The sequence below is a fragment of the Cnephaeus nilssonii genome (genome assembly GCF_951640355.1).
Source record: "Cnephaeus nilssonii genome assembly, chromosome: 24".
NCBI lineage: Eukaryota > Metazoa > Chordata > Mammalia > Chiroptera > Vespertilionidae > Cnephaeus > Cnephaeus nilssonii.
Genome location: NC_137095.1, coordinates 6,076,044 through 6,087,813, shown reverse-complemented (window position 1 = coordinate 6,087,813; position 11,770 = coordinate 6,076,044). Strand labels below are relative to the sequence as shown.

Sequence of the window (11,770 nt, the reverse complement as noted above, 5' to 3'; positions counted from 1 at the left end):
GGTTATGCTGGTCTCAAAAAAAATGAGTTGGGAGTTGTTTTCTCCTCTTCAATTTTTTGTAAGCGTTTGTATAGCAGTGCCATTTCTTCTTTCTTAAATATCTGGTGGAATTCATCCGTAAAGTCATCTGGGCCTGGCGTTTTCTTTGTGAGGAGGTTTTTAGCGACACACTTAATTTCTTTTAAAAATATACAGCTATTCAAGCTATCTGTTTATTCTTGAGTGAACTTCGGTAGTTTGAGTATTTCAAGGAGTTGTCAATTTCATCTAAGTTAATCGAATTTCTTTGTAGAAACTTGTTTATAATATTCCCTTTTTATTCTTTTTTTCAAAAAATAATTTTATTGATTTCAGAGATGAAGGAAGAGGGAGAGAGAGAGAAACATCAATGATGAGAGAGAGTCATCAATAGGCGCCTCCTGCACGCCCCCTACTGGGGATTGAGCCCACAACCCAGGCATGTGCCCTGGCTGGGAATTGAACCATGACCTCCTGGTTCATAGGTCCACACTCAACCACTGAGCCACACCAGCCAGACTCCTTTTTATTCTTTTAATATCTATAGAATATATAATGATATTCCCTCTCTTATTTTTGATATTGGTCATTTGTATTTTCTTTATTTTCCTAATCAGTCTGGCTAGAGGTTTATTAATTTTATTGATTTTTTTCTGAAAGAACCAGCTATTGGTTTTGTTCATTTTTCTCTATTGTTCTGTTTTCTATTTCATTGATTTCCTCTTTGACCTTATTTCCTTGCATTTGATTACCCTGCACTAAATTTACTCGTCTTTCTCTAGTTTCTGAAGGTAGAAGCTGAGGTCATTGATGTGAGACCTTCTTTCGGTTCTAATGTGAGCATTTACAGCTATGAGAACTCGGGTCCTGGATGACTCTCCTGACCGCTGGGTAAGTCTCATCCGACCCCAGTCTAAGTCCAGAACATCAATTTTCAACACAGTCCAACTACCTGGTGAGCTTCTAAGGCCACCCATGCCTGGGCCCTACCTAGGCCACTGAAATCACAATCGCTGGGATTGATGTTGGTAGTTGTCAAAACGCACCAGGTGTTCTAACGAGCAGCCAGGATTGTGAATCACCACACTAAGCAGTGTTTCTCACTGCTATGATCAGGGCAGTTTTTTTGTTTGTTTCCAGTTTTATGTTTCTGTTATCTTTATTGCCTGATACTTGTTTTACGATGTATTTTTATTGATTTCAGAGAGGAAGGGAGAGGGCGAGAGAGATAGAAACATCAATGAAAGAGAATCATTGATTGGCTGCCTCCTGCACGCCCCCAACTAGGGATGGAGCCTGCACGTGCCCTTGACTGGAATCGAACCCGGGACCCTTCAGTCCGCAGGCTGACACTCTATCCACTGAGCCAAACCGGCTAGGGCTTGCCTGATGCCTTTGTAAAATGCAACCAAAATGAACCGTATGGCTTCTAATAGTTTCCCTTATAAAAAGTGGTACTTCCATGGCCTCTTAAACCAGGTGTTCTCATTATTCTTCAGCATCATCAACAGCGTAGGAAAGGACACGTGTAGAAAGATGGTCAGGCACATGGTTGCTTCATCGGTGTAGCCATTATCGCCCTCGGTGGACCACTAGCCACCTGTGTGGATGCTGGTCCATGACCAGGCTGTGAGTAGCACTGTCTAGACTCCTTGACTATATGATTCAATAATTTCCCTGTATTCTTTGAACTGACATCAAATGACAAAACTAAAGCAATTTAGTAACACGTCTGAAGCCCTTTACTCAAGGGAAAACAATCCTTGGGGTGGGAGGGCGGCGCCTCACCAGCCATGGCGCGCTCTCTCCCAGGGATTCGGGCAAGAGGGAGTTTTATGGAGCAGAGCTAGGGAGCAAGCAGCGAGTGGAAGAAGCTGCGGTGCAGAAACAGGGCTGAGAGGCTGGGGTTGCATATCTGACCTTGTGTAGAAAGGTTAAGGGACGAAGAAGTAAGTGGAGATCCCAGGGATGGCTTGGCGTCTGGGGATCGGTTGATGAGATCGACTGCGTGTCTGTCGGGGGTGTGGGGGGGGGTCTACAGGAACACAAACGTGTGGGTGGCTGATGTGGCACCGGGGGCAGGAGCCGCTCCATCGTGGGCCTAGAAATTTACCATATTTTCCGGCATATAAGACGACTGGGCGTATAAGACGACCCCCAACTTTTCCAGTTAAAATAAAGAGTTTGGGATATACCCGCCCTATAAGATGACACCCGGCATGTAAGATGACCCCCGACTTTTGAGAAGATTTTCCTGAGTTAAACAGTCGTCTTATATGCCGGAAAATACGGTACTTTAGTTACTATTATTTTTAAAAATATATATTTTTATTGATTTCAGAGAGGAAGGGAGAGGGAGAGATATAGAAACATTAATGATGGGAGAGAATCATGGATCGGCTGCCTCCCGCATGCCTCCTACGTGTGTGCCCTTGAGCAGAATCGAACCCGGGACCCTTCAGTCCGCAGGCTGACGCTCTATCCACTGAGCAACACCAGCTTCAGCTTAGGGCTACTTCAGTTATAAAGAGGGTTTTCAGTTAGAAGAGGGAGATTCCAAGTGGAACACCGTGCCACAGACATATCCGTCTGTTCTGCAGTCGCCTGTTCACACATTACTCTCCCTTTCTCTCTGTTTCCCACGTGAGAGCTGCAGCCATCCCAGAGGTGTGTGCGGTCCTGGTTGTATGATGATGACTGCGTGCTCCCAGCCGGCTCCTTTTCCAGGAGTTCAGCGGAGACGTTGCAAACTTTTTGTCCTCCACGGCTGATAACACGAAGGGGAAATGAGAACACCTAGGTTTCAGAGCCAATGGAAGCAACTTTTTTTTTTTTTTAAATAAAGGAAACTTCTAGAAGCCACAAGATCCTGAAATAGCTTTTCATCTTTCAACCACAAGCTTCTCTTTCAAGTTGCACATACGGATGTTAACATATTTGCATTTTCCTTTTTGATGCTCAAATCATCCCATATTTGGCTAGAAAGAGTCCCCTCGGGTTCGCTCCTGTAATTCCAATGCCACTCTTCTGTCACAGCCCTGAGTCGGCCCTGTCTCAGGAGCCAGAATGGTATTTAAGGAGACAGGGAAGGTGTGCATTTTTTAATATTTATATATTTTTATTGACTTACGAGAGGAAGGGAGAGGGAGAGAGAGATAGAAATATCAATGATGAGAGAGAATCATGGTCAGCTGCCTCCTGCACATCCCCCACTGGGGATCGAACCCGTAACCCGGGCATGTGCCCTGCCCGGGAATCGAACCCTGACCTCCTGGTTCATAGGTCAACGCTCAACCACTGAGCCACGTTGGCTGGGCAGATGTGCCCTTTTTAAACACAGAACCCACGTGATTTTCAGGAGACCTGTGTTACCATGACTGCTGTCCTTTTCACTAAGTCACTTAATGAGCGGAAACCATCATGTCAGTTGGGGTTTGGGATTGGTCTATATTGGAACCGTTTCTCAACCTCAGCACCATTTGGGCTAGAAAAGTCTTCGCTGTGGGGCCTGCTCTGAGCACAGTAGGATGTTTACCAGCTTCCCTGGCGTCAACACACCAGATCCCAGTAGCACCTTCCAGCGGTGACAACCAAAAATGTCTCCAGACACTGCCAAGTGCCCCTTGGCGTGGCAAAACCATCCCCCACTCAGGACCACTGGGTGGCCCCGCCGGCGTGGCTCAGTGGTTGAGCATTAACCTATGAACCAGGAGGTCACAGTTCGATTCCCGGTCAGGGCACATGCCCGGGTTGTGGGCTCAATCCCCAGTCTGTCGGGAGGGGGGGCGGTGCAGGAGGCAGCTGACCCATGATTCTCTCTCATTGATGTTTCTCTCTCTCTCTCCCCCTCTCCCTTCCTCTCTGAAATCAATAAAAATATTAGAAGAAGAAGAAGAAGAAGAAGAAGAAGAGGAGGAGGAGAAGGTGGGGAGAGGAGGAGGAGGAGGAGGAGGAGGAGGAAGAAGAGCCACTGGGTGGCTTCTGGAATTCTGTGGAAAGTTTCCTGGAACAAACCAGAGAAAACCAGGCCCCCGATGCAACACCCATGCCAGTCTCCTGCCTCTGTTTCCCCAGGTGTCTATTGGGCTCATGGCTACACACAGAGAAGCTCATTGTGGGGGGCGGTCTGACCGGCAAGGAGTCACCAGCTCGGGCGTGAGGAGCAGACGTTACGTCACGGCAGCCCCACGCCGAAGCCCACGTCGGGTTTTGCTAACTGTGCTGCGACGGGACGGCATCTGACGGGGCTGACTCAAGTCCTGAAGATTGCTCAACTCTGGCGTTCCCACCACGCCTCTCCGTAACGTCAGCCTCGTCTAAGACTTGACCGTCACTGAGAGCAAGTCCCCTTTAATTCATCCCAGATGCTGGGTGAGTCGTCATGAATCAGTACCACACCGTCCAGAAACCACCAAAATGAATCATAGGGACAAACAGGACTTTTTCTCCCTGCAAACCAGGGACTAAAATAGTGTCTTGCCCTTTTAGGAAAAACAAAAAAACTTCTAAGATTAGGACAAGATTTAGGGCCCTGCTGGTGTTTCCCACGTGGCCGCGGGCGTGAGGTGGTTAGACTGAGGGCCCCAGAGAGACAGGGTATGAGACCTGCTTCTGAGCCAGGCAGGGGCTGGGCGGAGGGGACAGACTTCCAGAGTGGGGACTCCAGATGGGCGCCAGCGACTCCCAGAAACGGCTACGCAAGCCTCTGTCTCCACCCGAGTCACAAGGGTGTCTGAGACGCAGAGATTAGCAATCTTTCTCCTTTTTTTTAAATGCCGTATTTTCCGGCGTATAAGACGACTTTTTAACCCAGGAAAATCTTCTATACACCCCGTCGTCTTATACGCCGGAAAATACTGTATGTTTTTATTGATTTCAGAGAGGAAAGGAGAGGGAGAGAGAGATAGCAACATCCATGATGAGAGAGAATCATGGATAGGCTGCCTCCTGCACGCCCCACACTGGGGATCGAGCTGTAACCCGGGCATGTGCCCTGACCGGAATCGAACCCGGGACCCTTCAGTCCGCAGGCTGATGCTCTATCCACTGAGCCACACCAGCCAGGGGGGGAGTCTCTGTCTTGGAGGGAGAGCTCTCAGGAACGGTACAGGCGCTTCCAGGAAATGGCACCAGACACAGCTGAGGGGACCCACGAGCCTTAGCTCAGTGCCGCCTCCTTCCCAGACGCTGGGGGATCTCGGGAGCGCTGGGCCCGCCTAGCCCTCTCTCCGGGCCTCGGACCTTGGAATGGAGGAAGCCAATGCCGCGCAGAGGCGGTGCTGACACATCCCTGGACGGCGGCTGGGGGAGCCTGTCCTCGGTTCCTGCTTCTGGGTCCCCAAGACCTCCCTGGTTCCGTCCTTTTCCCCACTGCGATCTTTCCCTTTGCCCTGGTGGGAGGACTCAGATCCTCCCCGTGAATTCCCTCTGTGGTCAGGGCCAGCGTCAGTCACTCGCCACCCCGGCGCCCCGTCATTTCTGTCAGAGGCGCCGAGAGCCACACTCCCACAGCCACACCTCGCAGAGCGTGAGGAGGTCCCGCCAGCCTCGGTGACACGCGTGAGGTGCCAGGGGGAGGGTCCCCCCTCTGCAAAGGCGAAACGGGGACAAGCGGACCGAGCGCTGCCTGCAGTGACCGCGTCATCGCTGACCCAGGAGCTGCCTCAGCCACGTGGCCACTAAGGCCCTGGAGGCGGCCCAGCTAAGACCTACAGCAGGGGTCCTCAAACTGCGGCCCGCGGGCCACATGCGGCCCGCCGAGGACATTCATCCGGCCCGCCGGGTGTTTTTGCCGCCGCTGCCTGTCCTGCTTAGCAGCCGACTTAGCAGTGTGCATAGGAATTTGTTCATAGTGTTTTTTTTTAAACTATAGTCCGGCCCTCCAATGGTCTGAGGGACAGTGAACTGGCCCCCTGTTTAAAAAGTTGGAGGACCCCTGACCTACAGCAACGAGAGAAGATGGGACTCAGGTTGCAGCAGCGCCCCGCGGGGGCCTGGGCACACCGGCCCTGCTGCTGGCGGGGGGAGACCCTAAAGGCCCTCCCCCCTGGGTGGCCTCCAAGCACCTTTCCTGGTTCCACCTGGGACCCCTCCGTTCTCTCACATGTTGTCTGCCAGCCCCGCGGGGTCACTGGCTCACCCACTCCTAAACGTTGCTTTCAGCTCTCATTCTTCCAAATCTCCATGGCCCGGCCAGGCCCCTCGCTCCCAGCAGAAGATGAGTTTCTTGTTTTATTTTTAATATATTTTTATTGATTTCAGAGCGGATGGGAGAAGGAGAGAGAGATAGAAACATCAGTGATGAGCCCTGGCCGGTGTGGCTCAGTGGATGGAGCGTCGACCTGCGGACTGAAGGGTCCCGGGTTCGATTCTGGTCAAGGGCACATGCCCGGGTGGCAGGCTTGATCCCCAGTGTGGGGCGTGCAGGAGGCAGCTGATCCATGATTCTCTCTCATCATTGATGTTTCTTTTTTTCTTTTTTTTTTTTACGGAAGCATTCACGTTTTTATTTTTATTATTTTTTATTTTTTTAAATATATTTTATTGATTTTTTACAGAGAGGAAGGGAGAGAGATAGAGAGTTAGAAACATCGATGAGAGAGATACATCGATCAGCTGCCTCCTGCACACCCCCTACTGGGGATGTGCCCGCAACCAAGGTACATGCCCTTGACCGGAATCGAACCCGGGATCTTTCAGTCCGCAGGCCGACGCTCTATCCACTGAGCCAAACCGGTTTCGGCTGATGTTTCTTTTTTTAAAATATCTTTTTATTGATTTCAGAGAGGAAGGGAGAGAGAGAGAGAGAGAGAGAGAGAGAGAGAGAGAGAGAGAAACACAGTGCAAGCCTCTCCTACAGAATCTATCTAGACATCTCGGGCTTCTTTTTATTATCAGCGGGGGGTGGTCAGCACAGTGACTCAGAGCTGGTTCTTGGACGTCCCCCTTCCCGGGCCAGCATCCCACATTCGAATGGGGGAGGGGCTTTTGTCAACTCTGGGGAAGAAAGAGCTCATATTTAGAAGAAAAATAAAGAGCTCATATTAACACTTAGGTGCCCCCAATAGAGACGCCTTCACTCCCCTCCACATTCCTTCTCACTCTTACTTATTCAACCGCTCCCTCCTAACTGCACCCTCCCACTGGCATTTAAACATATTTCAATCTCTCCTAAAATTTTAACACACACACACACACACACACACACACACACACACACCACACAAAACTGCTCTGACCCTAATGCTTCTGGCAGCTCCCACCCTAATCCTCTCCTCCCCTTCAAAACCAAACGTGTGAAAAAGCTGTCTGCATCCCTGTCTCCATTTCCTCACCTCCCACTCACTGCAGTCTGGCTCCCCCCCGCCCCCCCCCAGTCCTCAGAAACAGCCCGAGGAGGTCAGTGATGGCCGCAGAGTTGGGTGCGGCCAGCAGGACACAGGCCTGGGAGCGCCAGTGGGGGAGGGTGACGGCTGGTGTTACCCAGGATGAGGTAACACCAGCACCTGCCTGCCTGCCTGCCTGCCTTCCTCCCATCTTTTTTTAAAAATATATTTTTTATTGATTGCAGAGAGGAAGGGAGAGGGAGAGATTGAGATAGAAACATCAATGATGAGCCCTAACCGGTTTGGCTCAGTGGATAGAGCGTTGGCCTGGGGACTGAAAGGTCCCGGGTTCGATTCCAGTCAAGGGCATGTACCTTGATTGCGGGCACATCCCCAGTAGGGAGTGTGCAGGAGGCAGCTGATTGATGTTTCTCTCTCATCAATGTTTCTAACTCTCTCTCCCTCTCCCTTCCTCTCTGTAAAAAAATCAATTTTATATATATATATATATATATATATATATATATATAAAGAAACATCAATGATGAGAGAGAATCACTGATCAGCTGCCTCCTGCACGCCCCCCAGCGGGGATGGAGCCCGCAACCCAGGCACGTGACCTGACCCAGAATCGAACCGTGACCTCCTGGTTCTTAGGCTGACGCTCAACCACTGAGCCACACTGGCCGGGCTTTCCTTCCATCTTTATTGAGCACAACTTGGGCCAGACACCAAGGCTGCCACTTGGTGTACACGCTGCGAATGACACAGACCTGGGCTCTGCCCTCATGGAGCTAACCCTCTACTTGGGAGGTGGGCATTACTCACAGAGCTGTGAAAATACACAACGACAAACGACACATTTATTCATTTAAATACTAGTATTTTTATTGATTTCACAGTGGAAGGGAGAGAGGGATAGAAACAGCAATGATGAGAGAGCATCATTGGTCGGTTCTCTCCTGCATGCCCCACACTGGGGATTGAGCCCACAACCCGGGCATGTGTCCTGACCGGAAACCAAACCGTGACCTCCTGGTTCCTAGGTCGACACTCAAGCACTGAGCCGTGCCGGCCGGGGCTAACAACACATTTTATAGAGGCCACGCTCAGAGTGCATCACGGTGGGATGTGCTCTCACTGAAAGGTCAGAGAGATGTTTAGGCCGAGACCTGACCAGTAGGAATTAGTCCAGGAGGAACGGGCAGGAAGTCGGTGACAAGAGATTGGGGGAAAGGAGTGAAGGGTGATGTTCCCCCAAGATCCCAGGGATTCCCCAAGTGGAAGGGATCACCAGGAGCAGGCAGGGAGGGGTGAGATACGCTGGAGAGAAATTAGATTTCCCCCCTCCTCTGCCTTCTACTCTGTGCCCTGCTCTCCTGCCTCACGGAGGGACGTCACCACCCCTGGCTCCGTCTCTGGTTAGCCCCTCTGCTTCCGCTTTTCTCCCAGGGCTGTGTGCTTTGCCCCCTGGTCCTTGCCTGTCCCCCCTATACCCTGAGTGGGAGTGCTACACAGAGCTCTCCCCAGGCCTCATCTCCTCTGCGACTCCCCGTTTCATGGGCTATCCCTTCTAACAGACCTCCAGCCCCAGAATTCTTTCCTGAGGTCCAGGTTCATCGCTCTGTTTGCCCAACGATCATCTCCACCGGAGATCCTGCCACCATCTAACACGGCGGATCGCAGTTAGGAAAAAATGTAGAAGATTATATAAAGTCCTCTTTTGTCCCAGCCTGTTTTTAAAAGGGAGCAACTAGCCCAGCCAGCATGGCTCAGTGGTTGAGCATTGTCCTATGAACCAGGAGGTCACGGTTTGATTCCCGGTCAGGGCACATGCCCGGGTTGGGGGCTCAATCCCCAGTGTAGGGCGTGCAGGAGGCAGCCGATCAATGATTCTCTCTCATCACTGATGTTTCTATCTCTCTTTCTCCCTCCCTCTTTGAAATCAATAATAATAATAAAAAAATCTTACAAAAAAGGAATCATGCCCTAGCTGGTTTGGCTTGGTGGATAGAGCATAGGCCTGCGGAGTGAATGGTCCAGGGTTCGATTCCGGTCAAGGGCACATGCCTGGGTTTCGGGCTCAATCCCCAGTGGGGGGAGTACAGGAGGCAGCCGATCAGTGATTCTCTCTCATCATTGATGTTTCTATCTCTCGCTCCCTCTCTCTTCCTCTCTGAAATCAATAAAAAATACAGTGTGTGTGTGTGTGTGTGTGTGTGTGTGTGTGTGTGTGTGTGTGTTTTATAGGGATCAACTAAAACAATGCATCTTGAGAAGAACATGAGCATTCGACCTGACCTGTAGGAACTTGGTACTCATTGTCGGTGGTGAACAGCCTTTCTTTACACAAATAAGGAAACTGAAGTTAAACAAAGAAATTAGATTAGCTGATTAATGAGACTGTGGCAAGCTCCCCGTGAAGCTAGGTTTAATGCCCTTGTCTATATTCCAATCTTTTATGATTTCTTCCAACTCAGTATAATTGGATTGTTCAGCTTGGATAATGGGCATAAGAGGCGATTATTCATTACATGATTCTTCTGTGTCTTATGAAATCTTTTGTCGTAAAACTCTAAAAAATATATCTCATTTTTAAAAAAATAACTAGTCTGTCTTAGTTGGCTGATTAGTGCTCATCTGCAATGTAATCCTTAACCTCCTGGTTCGAGAGACTTGCCTGGACTCATGAACGGGATTTCTGCAGGAAATCATGTCAAAGGAAACATAGAACTATGCACTGAAGTTGCAAATGACATCATCAATTAATTATTTTTCTTTGTGCTCCTTTTCTTTGTCCTTCTCACCATATATGTATATAAATGTATGTGTGTGTGCACACTCTGAGAATTTCTGAGCATGGAGGAAGTGGTTCAATCTGCTCGTCTCTGAGCAGCTGTTGGCTTTTAGAATAAAGAAGTGACTCTCCCTAGTTTCTGATTCAGAAGCAACGTGAGACTTGCTTTCATCCACCACATCTAAATTTAAACGCCTGCCTTCTCCTCCCGGGAAACTCAATCCTCTTTCCCCATAACACGGAAGGGAAAAACTTGGCTTTCGCATGGTGTTTAGGTTAGAGCTGCAAGGGGAGCTTTAAGTGTTGAGTACAAGGAACCTCAAGGAGAGAAGGCACACACACCACGCACGGGCATGGAAGCCTCCGGCAGCGTCCGTGGGCCTGTGGGTTAGCGAGGACTCCGCGTCTGAGGACTCCGCCCTCCCATTTCTTCACCCATAACGTTTATTCCCTCCCACACCTCTGCCACTCCCATCTTCATTTCAGCAGAACGTGATAATTTCCCTTCACCAATATCTGAGGTGTTCAGTATTATGTTTGCACACTCATTCATTTTAATTTTTAAATTTTTATTTAAAAATATTTTTATTGATTTCAGAGAGGAAGGGAGAGGGGGAGAGATACAGAAACATCAATGATGAGAGAGAACCATTGATCGGCTGCCTCCTGGATGCTCCCTACTGGGGATCAAGCCTGCAGCCCAGGCATGTGCCCTTGACTGGAATCGAACCCAGGACCTTTCAGTCCGCAGACCGACGCTCTATCCATGGAGCCAAACCAGCCTGGGCAATATTCCTATGTATTCTGTGGAAGTGCATTTCTATTTAAGCGGTCAGTATTTCTTCACTTGGATGAAATAAACGGAATCATCTTGTGGATTTGGCCCTGCCGTTCTATGCTTTGTAGCTGAAAGGTTGTCACATACTAAGCCTGACATGTTCAGGAGAGGCCCGCACGGGAGCCTCACAAACCCAGAGACCAAAGAAACCACACGGGGTGGTCTGAACAGAAACATTCCTGACTGAAAGCGGGTCATCCGTCTCCTGACCGCATGTGCAATGGAAAAAAAAAAAAAAAAAAAGAAGGCGGGTCATGGTGGTAGTCACGTCCTAGGCCTGTGGCTTCCTTGACAAAGGCCAACCTTTAACCTTGAAATTGTTTATTGTTTTTGTGCATCTAAGATAACATACTTTTGAAATGGCAGAGTCATCTTTGTTTCCAGATCCCTCGGGGCACCACCGCACGAGCCCACATTGACCTCACTGTTACCGCGTTGTCCACATACCATCGCCGTGTGCTGTAAGTATTAACTCTCCTGGGCCCACCCATGTCAAATGTCTCTCCCTTTAACTTTTCATCCAATCTCAGAGGTTTCCCCTCTTTGCTTCCTCCGCCTCCCTAATCTACCGCCAATGAATTTCATGCACCCCTCCTCACACCTCCTCTTTTTTTTTTTTTAAATTTCTTTATTGATTAAGGTATCACATATTTGTCCTCATCCCCCCATTCCCATCCCAAAACCCTCCCCACGCATGCCCCCAACCTCCCACACCTCCTCCTTTGATGCCAGTGTATAAAATAAGCTGCAAAACGGCCATTCTCCAGAGCATTTTCTCACTCTGTTGAGATT

General features: G+C 49.5%; 1 long non-coding RNA gene across 1 annotated transcript; it reads left to right on the top strand.

The window, feature by feature from the left end:
* Positions 1-612: 612 nt before the first annotated feature.
* Positions 613-11,555, top strand: LOC307095078. Its single transcript, XR_013813173.1, has 3 exons — positions 613-909; positions 4,093-4,389; positions 11,363-11,555. It is a non-coding gene; the product is annotated as an uncharacterized lncRNA (long non-coding RNA).
* Positions 11,556-11,770: the final 215 nt, after the last annotated feature.